This window comes from Sphaerodactylus townsendi, linkage group LG04 (assembly GCF_021028975.2).
Source record: "Sphaerodactylus townsendi isolate TG3544 linkage group LG04, MPM_Stown_v2.3, whole genome shotgun sequence".
In the NCBI taxonomy this organism is placed as follows: Eukaryota; Metazoa; Chordata; class Lepidosauria; order Squamata; family Sphaerodactylidae; genus Sphaerodactylus; species Sphaerodactylus townsendi.
Window position 1 is genome coordinate 95228674 of NC_059428.1, and position 16924 is coordinate 95245597.

At 43.0% G+C, this 16924-nt stretch overlaps 1 long non-coding RNA gene across 1 annotated transcript; it reads left to right on the plus strand.

Annotated features, from left to right (window-relative positions):
* The first annotated feature begins 988 nt into the window (after positions 1–988).
* LOC125430529 lies at positions 989–13020 on the plus strand. Its single transcript, XR_007244184.1, has 3 exons — positions 989–1000; positions 9438–9442; positions 12846–13020. It is a non-coding gene; the product is annotated as an uncharacterized LOC125430529 (long non-coding RNA).
* Positions 13021–16924: the final 3904 nt, after the last annotated feature.

Consider the following 16924-nt stretch of genomic DNA (forward strand, 5'->3'; position numbering starts at 1 on the left):
TAAATATGCCACTGCCTGCAGTGAAGTTGGTGCAGTGCTTGCAATGGCACTCAGTTAATGTGGAGATGTGTGGATGCTCAACAGTGGCATAAGTGCCACTTTATGCCATATGGATTGGCAATGACACCAGGCCAGGGTCACACCAGCTCTACAGCACTTTCACCACCCTCCCACCAATGGATTTCACTGTAAGGGACTCAGTTTCTTCACAGTTACTGTCAGGAATGGCTGCTAGGTAAGCTGCAGTGCCCTTGCATAATACTGGGTCTCTTTCCTTGCCTTTGGTGGATTCAAGTGAGATGCTTGTTATCATTCAAGATTTTACTTGTTAAATTTTGTATAATAGAAAAGTTGGAAGTAAGTTAATTAAAAGTGCTATAATGTCTGAAAAGAGTCAGCAGGTTTCTATGGTTTGCTGATCAAAGAGAAAGTGATCCTCTTTAATGATGTTTTGGGGATTTGGGTCTCTCTCTCTCTCTCTCTCTCTCTCTCTCAGACATAGTCCAGCCAGTTAAAATCACACTCCACTGAACTTAAGATGAAAGTAGATAAATGGATAATTTGAAGGAAAATTATTAATGAAATTCACTGGGGGTAAAAACCCTTAAACATTCACATTATAGAACTTTAATCTTCTTACCTGAAAACATTTGTTTCAATTGACTGAAACACCAAAATGGCAAATTCTTAGAAAGGATAATAATAATACAGTAGCAGGGGCCATAGGGTAGTTGTGGAAGAAATTAGTGATTTGTATGTATTAGGTCCCAGGTTCAACTTCTGGAATCTCTAGATAGAACTGGGAAAGATGCTTCTCTAGCCAGAACTGGGAAAGATGCTTCTCTGCCTGAATCCCGCTCCCAATCCCAATAGATAGTAATGCTGTATCATGATACATAGGCCAAAACGATACAAGGGAGCTTTGTGTAACTGATAAACTTCTGAAGACCAGTTGTTGGGGACTTGGCCTCCAGGCCTTGTTTGGTTCAAAGATCATTTGGTTGGCCACTACATGAAACAGGATTCAGTTGTGTTGTTAACATTGCCTTCATCCCCTTCCTTATGAAATATTGGATTTCATATTATTTTTTACACTGTGTGCTACAAAATGCCAGTTTCTATGTGTAGGTAGCAGATTGTCCATCTAAAAGCAGGCCAAAGGCAGAAGGTCTGTTTAACAAGATTAAATCAATGAATGAGTTACTCCAGTAAATGGAATCTGGAAGCCTCATTGACCATGGGCATATCTTGATTACCACACCCCGCTAAGCTGTTGTGATACAATGGATCCCAGTGAACTCCCTGGTACTACATGTTATATCTGATGTGCTTTTGAGAAACCATTTCCTCAACAATTGCCTCTTCCCTGCATTTCCTCAACCTATTGATACAATCTCCCTAAACCAATCAATCCCTTCCTAATCACAAGCCTCAGCCAAATTTGAATAACCTGAGTGGAGGCTCCAAAGAGTTACTCTGCATAAAGCCATTCTGTGCTTCCTGATTTAATCTAAGAGCAATTGACTCCATTGTCCCGGGTACTTAGAACAATAGATGAGCTTTTGATTAGCTCAAGCCAGCAAGCCCAGCATGGGAAATTCCAGAGAATTTAGGAAAATGAAACTTAAACTTACCTGTCCCCGCCCCTACCCATACAGAAGGGTATAAAAATACTGTGCACCCCAACTCCAGTGCTCATTGCTAACTTGAACCTCCTGTGGTCTTGTTGGTGTGAGACACGAATTCGTCCTTCGCCTGGATTCAGATGCGGGTCATTTGAATCCTTGCCTTCTTCTAGACTTTCTTCAGCTGATTTAGGTAACGTATAAGTCCCCTGCCTCCCCAAAACTCCTACTCTATCATCCCACCTATCTTTTCCTCCCTATCTATATTCTTAGTAACTGTGTGTATGTGCCTTTACTTCTTACTGTATGATTGCTTGCAAACAAAATTTATATAAAAATATTTAAAACTGCAATTTGGTCTTTTGTGAATTCTCTGCAGATACGTTTCAAGCCGTTTCTGTTACACATAGTCTTAAAAGATCCCTACCCAGCCTGCCTCTCGCATTGAGTTATTTTCCCCACTGCTACTTTAAGATATTTGTGTGCTGTTACACTCTTAGCAGCTGGTGGAGATTCCTTAGAAATAAATTCACAACCTGTTCAAGCTGGGTAACAGTGGCCAACCTATGGTGCTCCAGATGTTCATGGACTATAATTCCCATTAGCCTCAGCCAGTGTGACCAACTGGCCATGTTGGCAGGGGCTGATGGGAATTGTAGTCCCCATCTAGAGCACCATAGATTGGCCACCCCTGGACCATTGACTTGATCTGATGGAGGAAGCTTTGACTTTTGGTAGGTGAAATCTTGAAATCTTTTTGGTATTTAAGGTGCTGCTGGGATCCTGAATTTTCTACTGCAAACCAACACAACTACTTGCCTAAAATTGTCCTGATTCATCTGGCTATTCTCATGTTCTTAAGGACAACAGAGTGGAAATACTCTGATAGTTTCAGGCATATTAACCAAACACTTTCATGATAAACCTGCTTTGGAATTTTCAGATGATATCACTTAACAAATTGCACCAAAATGGATTTATTAAATGGATTTGTAGTTCAAGTTATCTGCATTCAAGGTCTCAAGCAAGGGGAAAAAACAAGCAATATGGAGTCCATTAAAAACTGATGACTAAAAACAGGTCAAAACAGTAATTATAAACTTTCCAAATAAAATAACATAAACTAATAAGACACAGAGAAACAACATTGGGGATTGGCCAAATAGTTTTCATACTAGAAGGACCAGCCAGGAAGCATAAGAATTATAGCTCCAGATTCTACGAAAGGTTTCAGTCAGCTGTTTTCTGCAATTTCTTACTAAATACAACTAGGCATCTTGTACCACCTGGGATCTTAGTGAATACCACTAGCGATCCCTCTACAAGCAAGGAAGATAGGCCCAAGATTCTGGGTTTGAATATTCACAGCCCCTGGCAGAAGCACAACAATACAGGAGGGCTCAGAGCCTGTGCAGCATGTACACAAACACACATGTGTGCATATGCATACTACAGGACAACATTGATCCTTGAGGTATTTCACGGAGGATGATTTAGTATCTCTACTTATCACTGTTTGTGATCCACAAAGGAACTGAACCACAGAATGAATATCTCTGAGGCACTCATGGGTCAATTCAGATTTTGAAATTCTGAAACGTTATCATGGTCAATGATGTCAGAGGCTACTGAAAGATGCAGCCAGATTAACACAAAGGTATTCTTTCTGTCCATTTCCAAGCATAGAATAAGCCAAGATGGGCAAGATCTTATTTTGCAGGGATCTAGCAATTTAGTTCTCTGTCTGAATTCTACTGAATGTCTTTTGAGTAAGAAAAAAATTAAGATTTTCTGCAGGTCAGTTTTTGAATTTCTCAGTTCTTTATACTCTGAAGCATGGCTCAAAGCATGGGGCTTGTCTTGCTTGGTATAAAATATTTTTGTACACACAGTTGATACCAGATGGAAACATAACTTATTTTACCTGTTACGTTGTGGAGTAACTAACCTACGGTACAATCTTATGCAGAACTACTCCAATTGAAAAAAAATAAATAAATTGAAGAGCTAGAAAAAGTACAAATGAGGACAACCAAAATGACTAGGGGGTTATAGTACCTGTTTTGTGAAGAAAGACTGCAAGTCTGGAACCTTCCCACCCAGAAAAGAGATGCTAAGGAGAGACATCACTGAGGTTTATAAAATTATGCACAGGTAAGAGAAAATGGATAGAGGGTTTTTTTTCTCCCTCTCCTCCAATACTAGAATTTGAGATGTGTATCAGAATACTAGAAAATCCAGTGTAGTAGCTGGACAGACAAAAGGAAATACCCCTTAGTAAAAGAGCAATTAAACTATGGGCCTCACTGCCACTGTATGTAGTGATTGCCACAAGCATTGATAGCTTCAAAAGGGGGTTAGAGAGATTCATGGAGGAAAGAGCCAGATGGCTATTAGACATGGTAACTAAAGCAAACCACATTCTTAATTCTGCATTTCTTGTATCTTAGGACTCAAGGCCAATTTGCACAAGAGAGCCATTGTTTAATCGGAGCAAGGCACTGTCTTGTTCAGAAGCTTGTCTCCAATAGCAGCCACTCAAATCTCCCTGAGTAGCTTAGAAGCAGAGTACAATGGTGTTTTAACACCCCTTGTTGGTTGTCTCCCGTTTTAGTCTCTCAGAAACAGGCGGCCCAATCCAGGTGGCGGGGGCAACTGGGTTGTGGAACTGGTGGAGGGTTGTGCCAATGCATTGCCCCCCTCTGCAGAGGTGGGATCCAACCAGTTTTCACCACTTCTGTAGAAGTGGTTACTAATTTTTTTCTGAGTGCCGAGAAGGGGTTACTAAAGCAACCTCCCTGCCCAATAGGGACTGGAGGGGCGTGTGTGCAGCGGCGCCACTGTTTGAATCCCACCACCATCGGAACCGTTTTTTTAAAAAAAATTGGATCCCACCCCTGCCCCTCTGCCAGTACAAGGGACACTTCTACTGGTGGAGCAGACTCAGGCCTCAGCTCCATGGCAGCAAAACCCAGAAGTCTAGGCAGCCGCAGAGCTGCACTGGTGTCCCAATCAGATGCTGGCATGGGGGAGGCGGGCTGGGTCATTTCCAGGAACGGAGCTGACATGGGCCACTCCCCACTCACCATAAGCTGCGGGGTCACCTCTTTAAAAGACACGAGGAGGATGGACGTTCCCCACGTCACCAGCGCCCACTGCGCAGCTGCCCTTAATTTGCCGCTCTCCCACCTCCTTGTCGCGCGGCAAATTAGGTCCTCTGAAAAGAGCAACATTTTCAAAAACCCTGCAGGTGCCGCAGGGGGGTGGGGAACCTCGGCTGTTTACGCGCGGCTGATTCGCTCTGACGCGCAGCTTCCGGCCAATCAGGAAACAGGAACCGCCATTTTGTTTAGGGAGGGTGTCCCCGTCAGAAAGTGCTCGGAAATTGAGACGTGTGCACAACAAGACGTGCCAACATTGCTCTTTTTTGCTCGAGCTCCACTGTTTTGCAGCTTGGCAAAGTGCCGCTGAGCACAGGGTTGTCGGCGGTGTAAACCAAAACTGATATTTACTTTCATTTTTCTGCCCAAGCAATTTGCAACAGGTAGTGACATCAGCATGTGCAGACTTCTCAAAACAATGTGTTCAGCTTATCCAAACGAACTTTTCGGGTCAGCCAATCAAAATGGAGCCCCGCCTTTGGCTGGCTGCAACTCCCACGTGTAAATGATGCACACGTGTGCCAGCCAATCAGAACGCTCGATTGCTTCTTTGACTCTTGATGTGGAACCCCGCGCTATTTCCTGAATGGAAAATGAGTGGGGAACAAATGTCTCTGTTGTCAAAAGCCATGGAGGCTTTTCTACGAGGGGTCGCTGCGGGGTTGCACTCAGACGAGGTAAGTGGGGAGTGGCCCCTTAGTCCGCTTCCACCAGTGTTTCAGCTCAGAAACATGAGCCCCTGGACCTTCAGGCTTACATTGCACTTTTGTGCAACATAAGCCTGTTTTAGCAAAGGGGCAATTTGGGCAGCAGGGGCTGGGTGTTTATTTTCCTTTCCTTCTTCATTGCCTGAAACCCCTTTGGACTTCTGACCCAGAGATACCTCTGAACATGAAAGTTTCTTTGTTCACTATCACAACTAAAGGCTATAAATAGATCTATCTTTCAAAAACACATACAATCTATTTAAAGCTTCATTTCCCAGTAGAAATCATAACACCTTGTGGCAAAGTATTTGGTAGGAAAATTATGCTCCGTTAAGATGCATTTATTTTTGTTTGCCCTTTGCATTCTGTCAGTTTAATGTATGATTGTGAAGGGGGGGCAGGAGGAGGAGGAGGAGAGGAGGAGGAGGAGGAGGAGGAGGAGGAGGAGGAGGAGGAGGTGGTGGTGGTGGTGGTGGTGGTGGAATTCATATCCCCCCTTTCTCTCCTGTAGGAGACTCAAAGGGGCTTACAATCTCCTTGCCCTTCCCCCCTTTACAACAAACCCCCCTGTGAGGTGGGTGGGGCTGAGAGAGCTACGAAAAGCTGTGACTAGCCCAAGGTAACCCAGCTGACGTGTGTGGGAGTGTACAGGCTAATCTGAATTCCCCAGATAAGCCTCCACAACTCAAGCGACAGAGCTGGGAATCAAACCCGGTTCCTCCAGATCAGAGTGCACCTGCTCTTAGCCACTGCTCTTAGCCACTACGCCACTGCTGTATAGTGAGAATAATATTATAGTCAAGAGTTAAGTGATCAATTCTTGGCTGGGTTCTTGCTAAATTACAATCAGCAGCTTGATTCACAAACCAAATCCTATTTATCCTGTGCCCATCATCAGTTTTGTGACAGAACATGGAGGGGTGATTCATATATTACTTGTAGGACGTGGGTGCTTTTTGGGCCATTCCAACAATGTCCATAGGATAAGGGTTGATACAATAATGTACTTAACTTCCACGACAGTGGCAGCATCACAGGTTTCCCTAAAGAATATGCCTTTAACAGTGGTTCTCAACCTGTGGGTCGGGACCCCTTTGGGGGGTTGAACGACTCTTTCACAGGGGTCGCCTAAGACTCTCTGCATCAGTGTTCTCCATCTGTAAAATGGATAAATGTTAAGGTTGGGGGTCACCACAACATGAGGAACTGTATTAAAGGGTCACAGCATTAGGAAGGTTGAGAACCACTGGCCTATAATGTTAATGTGGAAGACAGTGGTATTGGTCACCCAACTCAGCTAACTGTTTTTCTTGTACATCACTGAAGAAAGGTGAGAAGGAGCTAAAATGAAGTAGTACCTTGCATGACACTCAGGTAATGTTTGAATTACAAGTGAGAGTTCATTTGGACTTAAGCAATCATTTCACCACAACTATAATTCAGCCCAGATCTCCTCAGCATGTCAGTTTGGATGTGCGTGTCACTGAAGCATATTGAAGGACTTCATGTGCTGCTGAAAGAAAAAAAAAATAGCTAAAGAGCAGACAGCCATTTCTGAGATGTCACTGAATTTATTTTCTGTGTATTAAAGTGTCACTGTAGCTATGTAATGGGACAGTAGCCCATTCAAGAATCAGAAATAATTATCAGTTCCAAGCCTCCTAAACGAGGCATAAATAACTTACCCATAAACTATAACAAAGTATTCTAGTTATATAGAGCACTGCCCCACAGCTATTATGCAGCAAGTTATCAGCTATAAATTTTGTACGGAAAAAGTGACTTAAGGCTTTGTTCAAACAGCTTTCCCCCTCCTGAACATATTTTACTTTTGCAATTACACAAGAAAGCAAAAGTAACTGACTCAGTTGTAATCTTTAATCATTTTAAGATAGATTTCTGTGCTGATTTCAGTCATGAATGCCAGTTTCAGGTCAATATTTCTTATGGAACCCAAAAAGTAAAGAATGAATGTTATGAAATACTTTACGCATTAGGGAAACAGCAAAATGAAGGGGTTTCTCTTAGTTAAGGATTTCACAGCCTGTTCACAAGAATACTGAACTAATTTTTAATGATCAGTTCAACTGTTTGCCAACCTATTTGTGGCTGCTCGCATATTGGTTTTTCTTATTCCTTCATAACCATTCAGAGTAGCACAAAAGGCTTTTTGTGCACATGTGTTGTCACACAACCCAACTATATCCTTGATGTGTAATTGCTGTGCTCAGTATGCAACTGGTTAAATAGACAGTTAGATCAATCACAATTCATATAAACCCGTCATAAATAAATGGCATGTTTAAATAAAATCCTACCATCTTGTTTTCATCTAAGTAGTGCCTAGAGATTCCAATTGCTGCCCATCAGTTTGAATTGGCAGCATCTTTGCACATGTGCAGTTTTTCAAAAACCAAATGCAAAGCTGTTTCGCAGGCCTTTATCACTGTTGAACTGAGCAGGCTGCGTGGTTGGCTCACATCTGACCAACACCTTTGGAAGTGGTCAATTGTCAAAAATGGCCATGGCATATTTTGCTGCATCAACTGCTCATAGCAAAACAGAGTAGACCTGTCTATTGTTCAAGGGCTGATCTTATGTCTACTGTGCTTAGGAATGATGGAAACAGCCTAAGGTGACAGGTCATTAGCCTTTTATATTTTAAAAATGCAATCATAAGCAGGTCTACTCAGATCTATTCATTTGGACTTACTCCCAGGAAATGCTGCTTGGGATTGCATTGTATGTTGTCTTCTAAACCAGTGCAACTGTATAGATTCACTGACAGGGTCAAAGAGTCTCTTGAACCCGTCAATAGTGGGATCAATGGGTTTCAATGATCATTTGGCAGAAGGAAAGGCCCACAACAGTCAACTTGCCTCTGGTTGGCTTGTTTTCAAGTCAATGCAGATTTGATGCTCAGAAACATCTTGGGGGTATCAACACTCAGTGGAAAACATTACTTCTGATTTAGATGTACTGAGCTAGATCCAACTCAGTAGAAAGAAGTAATTGAATGCAAGTTATTCATGACTCTCTTCCATTGTTGGAAGGCTTAATAAATATATGCATGTATAAAATATTCAGTAGTTTCCAAAATGAAATTTTTACTGATTAAACTTGCAAGAAGATTTTTCATATTATGTTCACCTAAAGCAATCACTGTTTAATACAGAGAACTAAGGTATTATGTATGTTGTTACATGTGACAAAATCTTGCCAGCTTCAAAGGGTGTAAATTAGGGGTTAACAACTTGGAGCAGAGACCTCGCCTGCTTGAAAAGCTCACATCAGTTTTCAAGTTGGGGATGGATATCTCCAAACCAATGGAAATATGTTCCATATTTTATGTTCTGGTTTTGGAACAAAGGGAATATTTGTGACTCAATACCTGGCAAATTCATGTACTGTATATACTGGTGTATAAGACTACTTTTGAACCCTGGGAAATCATCTGTAAAGTCTGGGGTCGTCTTATACACCAGGTACTGAGTGGGTGGTACTGAGCAGGTGGTACTCTATATTTTAACTGGAAAAGTGGGGGGGTTGTCTTATACCCCCAGTCGTCTTATACGCCGGTATATACGGTAGTGATGCTGGAATAGTAATGAGAGTGGGTTTTGGTCATTGTGGCTCACTCTACCACACAATACAAAAGACATGGCAATGTTTCTTAACAATTGTGGATAACACCTTTAATGGACCTAAGAAGCCCATGGATGCTTGGGGAAAGAGCCTCCCTCTTGACACCAGGAGAGGGCAACGGTATGCATGAAAAGTCGGCATGACTTTAGATGCTGGCAGAGACAAATAGATTGATAGAAGCTGTTTAAGGTACCTTGGGAAAGCAGGATCTCTCTATCTCTGGGTCTCTCTCTCTCTGATTCTGTGTGTGAGAGAGAGGGGGGGAGGGAGGGAGGGAGGGAGGAGGGGGAGAGAGAGAGATTCTGTCTTTGTCTCTCTCTGAGATCTGATGCAGGGTAGTGGATCTGCTGCCCGGCAGGAGTGCCTGTGTGACTCCACTTACTTGTAAATAAAGCGAATATCACCAATGTACCATACATTTCCAGAGCTCTCTCCTCCAAAGGAAACAAAAATATCACCATCCATAAAACTGGGCACACCATTAAGTTTAATACTAATTATTGGTATTTCAAGTGTATTTTTAAAAAATTAAGGTGTTCAATTTTGGGGTCCAATTATGCTTATATGTTTACTGCATTGGTGAGATTTTATCAGTATCTGATACAAAAATTCTGTTGGAATTAAAGCTAATATCCATTGTAAAACTGACTGCAATGCATGCATACAACAATTTTGCACTTGCTTAATGAAGCCTTGAACTGCCCACCACAATGGCTTGTCATCTAACTGCTACTTCAGTGCTGGAATGTAATTTACACTTCTGAGTTAAAAAGAAGAAGCAGTAGCTGTGATACAAAGGTTAATCTCCTGGTGCATAAACATTTGATCTTTCCATTAACATTTGAAACACAACAAAATTAAAAAGAAAACATTGAGAAATGCCTAATTATTGTCTAGTTCATAATTGCAACACCAATAAATATTATCCTAGTTTCTAGAGACAGTTCAGACTTCATTTGATCTAGAACCCACTGATTTGTCTTTTTTGTTCTCCACATACCTGTAAAACTCTCCTCCAACATCACATTTCAAATGAATCTACCTGTCAGCTTTCTTCATTGTCCAACTTTCACACCCCATGCATAGTAATAAGGAATACTATGGCATGAATTAACTTGATCTAGGCCACCAGTGATACATCTCAATACATAAGGGTCTTTTCCACCTTCTTTATGGCTGCCCTTCTCAGTCTCAATCTACTCCTAGTTTCTTGGTAGCCATCTCCCTTTTGATTGAGGATTGAATCAATTGAACAATTTCAATTTCCTCATTGACAACCTGAAAGTTGAGTAATTTCCCAGTAGTCATTACTTTTGTCTCCTAGATGTTCATCTATAGACCTGCTTTGGCACTTTCTGTTTTTACTTTCACCAGTAGCTATTTCATGTCTTCACTATTTTCTTCTGTGGCAACATCAGTGTAACTCAAATTATTAATGTTCCTCCAATTTTCACTCCATCTTCAACTAAATCTAATCCATCTTTCCTTATATTCTGTGTATAAGATTAAAGGAGTTTCTCCATATGCTGTTTTAACAGTAATGCCTTGTTCAGAGTACAGGTTGCACAGGAAGCCAATCAGATGTTGTGGCACAACGATTTCCTTTAAAACCAGCCACAGCCATAGTTTTTCTCAATCAACGCTGTCAAAAGCTTTGCTGTAATCTATGAAATACAAGCTAATTTTCTTCTAAAATTCTCTCATATATTCCAATAACCAACATAAACTTACAATATGATCTCTAGTGCCTCTTCTGAATGCCGTATGAACATCAAGAATTTCTCATTCCACATACAGTAAAGTTTTGTTGTAAGATTTTGAGCATCAGTTAACTCAGTGTGAGAAATTAACACAATGAGCTTCAGTCACTGACATCTTTTCTGGAACTGGATTGTAAATCGACATTTCCACTCTGTGGGCCATTGTTTTGTTTTTCATATTTTCAGGCACTAATTAACAAATACTAAACCAAGCTGCCAGCTTCCCCTTTTTCAACAGTAATTCATACCCCTCAAGATCCCTGTCAAGCAAGCACAACTTGTAAGATCTACCATCATCTCCAATGAGGAACCCATGCTCCAGCCCAAGACCCACAACAAAGGCCTGGGCTCTCTCGTCAAAGCCAGGTGGGCCACCATGAGAGGAGGAAGTGAACTGTCTGGTGATGGATCTGGTTCCTTTCTTCTGTGTCTGTTTGTGTAAAGGAATAATGTTTGATGTAATGGATGTGAACCCATTTGAAGAGCTTCCAAAGTGTTATAGTGGCAGAGGTCCTAATGGGTGTACCAAGATTCTCCCTACAGTGATGGGTTGTTTGATTCATCTGTCTCTTGCCTTACTGTGTTCTGTTTGTGAATGGGGTAGGGTGACATCAGGGAGACAAGCTGGTATTGCTGTGTCAGATTGATTGACTGTGTCCATCTATGACAGACCAGGGCCATCATGGGCATCTGCTCCATGATTGGTGAGTGTGGGTGTTGTTACTATGGAATCAATGCAGCTGCCAAGCTTCCAGGTTTTTAGAGCAAGGTGTTTTTTTAAAAAAAAATCTGTTTTCTCTCCTAAGAGTACAGCATATCAACCCCATGGTGGTGCTGGTGATATTCAAAAATTAAGGGATTAAGAATAAGCTCCCCCAAGTTAAGCCATGGAGGAAATACTTCTCTCATAAAGGTGCAAACAAAGATATTAAGTTGGTATCACATCTGTTTTATTTGCTGATCGCATGGGTGGTGCTAATGCTTGAACATGCTAGCTGTTTTGATTTTAACATTAATGAGGTCTTTACTTGTTTCTTTATGAGGTCAAATCCATCTTTTTCTCAAAGATGACAATATCTGAGTTTTAAAAAAAATGATAAATGCAGGGGGTTTAATTAAAAACAACAAATCATCTTGGCCTGCTTGTCATAGGTAAGCCTGCAATCCAATGCTCTTGGAGTCCTAGTGTGGAATAGTGAAATATGAAAACAATAACTTCGCTGAAAATGAGGCTGCAGCAGCCCTGTTGTGCCTTGACATGAACTTACCTTGTGTGAGAGTAAGTCTTTTGGAACAAGGTTCATAGTGGATGGGTTTCCACAGCAACATATATAAGATGCTATTCATGAAAATAAACTATAGGAACACTTTGCAGCTTAAGCTGGATAATGACTTTCCTTGAGGATTGTCCATTAGGGGCCAAAACAGACTTAATGAAAATCACAATTCTTTGTCAGTTTGCAAAAAAAATAACGTGTGCATTCATGCAACTGAGATTCTGATCAAGGCTGCCCAGGAAGGGGAAAGGAGTTCCCTTGACTGGTTTTGTTATGAAACCAGTTTTTTAGTGGCTTGAAAAAGGGAAAGATGTGTTATTTTAAAACTTGCCTTTCCCCCATTAAAATGCAAATGTATGTATGTGGCCTTAAGTCACAATCAATTCATGGCAAGCTTTCAAGGCAAGGGAGAAGTCAAAGTGGTTTGCCATTGCCTGCAGAGCGTTCCTTGGCAGACTCCCATCCAGGTACTGATCCTGCTTCGCCTCTGAGGTCTGATGAGATTGGGCTATACCACACTATTCCACATCTTTAAAGCTCAGATACCTGTCTTGCAAATCCAGTTTCAAGTAACCAAATCAAAGGAATGAATTGTCGCAGTGCGTGAATGCTATCCTTTCCAGACTGGGAGCAATCTGTGAGTTTTGTTGCTTCTGTTTTGGCTCTTAAGCTAAGGCTGTTTCTGCACGGCCAGGAGGCGCCCCCACGCAGGCAGGAGTTCTGTTGGCGTGGGGGCGGGAGTATGCTCGCACGCAAGCGTGCGAGCAGGCGAAGGGGAGGCCGGCAGGCGGCTCCGCACGGAGCCGCCTCTGCGCCCTCCCCCGCCCCACTCACGGTGTCCTCCTTGTCGCCTGCGGGGCGTCGCAGCCCTGCCCACGCTGCCCTCCGACCCCTGGAGGTCGGAGGACAGTGTGGGCGGGGCTGTGATGCCCCGCAGGCGACGAGGAGGACACTGTGAGTGGGGCGGAGACGGGAGACAGCATCTTCCCGGCGGCGCGGTTCGCACCGCGCCGCAGGGAAGACGCTCCCTCCCCAACAACAACCCTTTAAAGGGTTGTTGTTTAGGGCGGCTTGACGCCACCCTGGGGGAAGGGAAGAGGAGTCAGGTCGCCGCTGCTGCGTTGCAGCAGCGGCGCCTGTGCGAACGGCGGCCTGGGGGCGCCTTTTTTGGCGCCCCCAGGCCGTCATAAATGGGCCGTGCGGAAGCGGCCTAAGTTAGAGATCATAGCTTCTCATGCTACTGACTCATCCCTTCTGCACTAACCCAGGTGCACAGATACTGATAATGTGGATCCTCGTCAAAATGAAGGTTCTCACCTGTTGTTTTAAAAAGGAACTTTTGTCCATCTCCTCCTGCACACATTTCAGGGCCCATGCTGATCCTGTGCTTCCTGTTGCCTGCAGCATGGGCGAGCATGAGCCAAAGAGAGATAGTGTCAAAGAGAAATAGTGTCATGTCAAGAAAGAGCCAGGGATAGTGTCCTTGACTTCCAAACCATATATTTGCAACATAACAAATATACATGCAGCATTTCACAAGTGATGCTATATATATAGTGTTTTTTCTCTCCCACAAAGATAATTATGTGTGGCTTGAAGAGTGTTGTAGAGGAATGCTGATCTGTAGAGTAGAGAGAGTAAAAGACTAAATTATGATCCAGAAAGTCTCCAGTTCAAATCACACTTCCATTATGAATTCGATAAGTAGCCTAAGGCAAGTCACTCTTTCTCCACTACAGTCCCCTTCTGCATTACAGTGATCATAATACTTACTTTACAGGTTTGTTGCTAGGATTGCCAAGATAATGTGAAGTGCTTTCACTGGATATATGTTAAGTTTCATAGGTATCAGTTTAGAACTGATAATACACCTACAATCAATATGCATAGCCATATTCTGGCAAAAGTTTTATATTTCACATCTAATTGATAAACAGTCTTTGTGTGTATTTGTATGGCCGTGACAAATATTCATACATTTTAGCTGGGGGAGCAAATGCTGTGTTTCCAAGAGTACACGAAATATTTTCTGCAAGGTCCCTTGCTTAGCTGCTCACTAATTTTTATCCTGCTGACTACTGGGGTGCTACTTGGGTGCCTTCTTCCTCTTATAATTTCTAATTATTCTTAGGAATGGTTACAGGGATCACAAAGTGGATGGGATTACATCAATATAAGATTTGGCTGCACTCTGTCTTCACTTTCATGGCTGAACACTTTTGCCCTTCTGGATCAATCCCTGAAAAATTTGCACAAAAGCAGAAATGTTTCTCAATCCTGTAAAAAAAAAACATTAACAAATATGTGCCCTAGCACAGAAAAGCCAGGAGGGGTGGGGGTGTCAAAAAGAAGAAACAACATAAAATAGATTGAAAGATGCCTTGCAAATCTGTTAAACCTACTGGGACATTTTGCTGGTTCTTCATACTGGATACCTTTAATTTACATTAAAATGAAAATATTTTTATTGTCCGACAAAATTCAAAGCATTATTTTACAGAACACATTAATGTATAATTTGTTGTTGCTAGTTCGTGCTCCTTTCTCTTGTTCCCTTAGGGAATCTATTCTATATCTATTCTACAAAATGCTGAAAAATCAAAAACTTAATAGGGTCAATGTTTCTACTTTTCAATGTGGCCAAATCTATAAATATTAAATCTGAAGACTGGAGCCATGGAAAGACAAGACATATTATTCTATAAATCTGAAACTTGCAAGTTCCAGATTTACAAAACAACCCCCACCCCCAACAAACCTTTACAAAAATACAATGGGGTTAACACTTCAACACAGGGATGGAGCGAGTCCTTCCCCCTGCCATGCCCCCATCCCACCCCAGAACGCCCCGCCACACCCTTGCCACTCCCCGCAGAGGCATGCACCAAGTGCGTCACGCACCACCACCACCATCCCCTTGGAGCTACACCTCTGCCTCAACATGCTCAGCTTAATTTACCTCATTGGGTTGTTGTAAGGATAAAATAGAGGAAAGGTTTAGTAAGTTGCACTGGGTATCCATTGTGGAGAAAGGTGGGTTATAACTGAAGCAAATAAATAATACATATTATTTATATATACGGATGGGGATGAGATAAAAGGTTGTGGGCACAGTTGGTAAGAAGGAGAAAAGAAAACAGGGAGATGTGAGGATTTAGGGGCAGCAATATCTGGTACTTCTCAACTTGGACCTGCAGTAACAGCTGGCAATGTGAAACTGGGCTCAGTGGCAACAACTGGTACTGTGCAACGGGGCCTTGTGTCAGGACTACAACTCCCAGCATGTACCAGCTCCTGCCTTTTTCCAACAAGAGCAGGAAAACAAACTGAGAAGCTACATCCCATCGGAGCTTCTCGGCCAATGAAAGGCCAGAGACTGGGTGTTGGGAGAAGCTGATTGGTTGTTGTGGAGTTCAGAAATAAAATAAATTCTGGAACTGAGGACATGAATCCTCAGTTCCAGCACCCGGTATTTAGGGTGACGCAAATCAATAAAGTTCTTTTCTTTAACTGCATTTGAGTGTGTTCAGCCTTACACCCTGTGGCAACAGTTGGCACTATGTGACTGGGCCAGCACCACCCCACTTGGTGTGGTGGTGACCATAGTATGCTTATTGTAATCCACCCTAAGACTGTGGTATAAGGCGGGTAATAGATGTAAAAATAAGCATAAAATGAACCCAATGGCAGCAGCCAGCACCATGCAACTGAATCTGGTGGCAATAGCTAACACTGTGCAACTGGCCTGGTGGCAGCAGCTGGCATCATGCAACTGGTCCAGCCTAGTCAGTCCCATGCAACTAGGCATAGCATGGTAGCAGCAGCAACCATACAACTGGGTCCTTACCAGCAGCCAAGACCGCACAGTTTTCCTTAGGAAAGTCTTCAAGGGGGAAGAAGGAGGGAAAGATGAAGTAGGATGACTGGTTGGTGGGAAGCAGTGGCATACCTTCAGTAATTGGTGCCTGGGGCAAGTACTGAAAGTGCACTCCCCCAAATTGTACCCTCCCTTTAAAATGGCACCTCCTCTTGCCTATCTCTTTAAGCGGGATGGACTGGACAAGCTGCAGCGCAGGCCAGGCAAGTGAGTGGGGTGGACTAGGCAAGTGGGGCAGGCCTGGCAAGTCAGATGAGTCGTGGGCAGGCCGGGCAGGCCAGGCAGGCTGGGGTGGGTGGGTGGGCTGAATGAGTACCAGGTGAGCAGGACAGGGTGGTTTGGCATGTGGGGCAAGGAGCAATATGATGGCCTGTTTCTTTCCACTGCTGTCCTGCCCAAATCAGCCCCTGCTTGCTCCTGATGGGGAGGGCTAAGCAGGCTGCTACCAAGGTGAGCAGGAGGGTGCCTTGCTGCGGCCACTACCCCACCGGGCCCTGCTTGCTCCTGGGGGGAGGGGGGAGGACCGGACAAATGTGCCCCTTTGCCTCTTGAAAGTGGCACCTGGGTCGTTTGCCCCCTTTGGCTCTCCTAGGTACCCCATTGATGGGAAATGAAGCAGGAAGCAGGAAAGGGGGATGGGTTACAAGGGCATTCAAGGAAGTAGAAGAGGAAATATTGGGGAGAGGAAAGTGAGAATTCTTTGTTGTGGGTTTCCGTTTGCATTATGCATCTTTGCTAACAGTATATATATAACAGTATATAACAGTATATAGCATAAATTGGGCTCAGAAATTCTTCACTCAAGTTTTAAATTTTACAACATACTGAACTAAACTCTTTAATTAGAATTATGCAAATAAGGTAAATGTGTA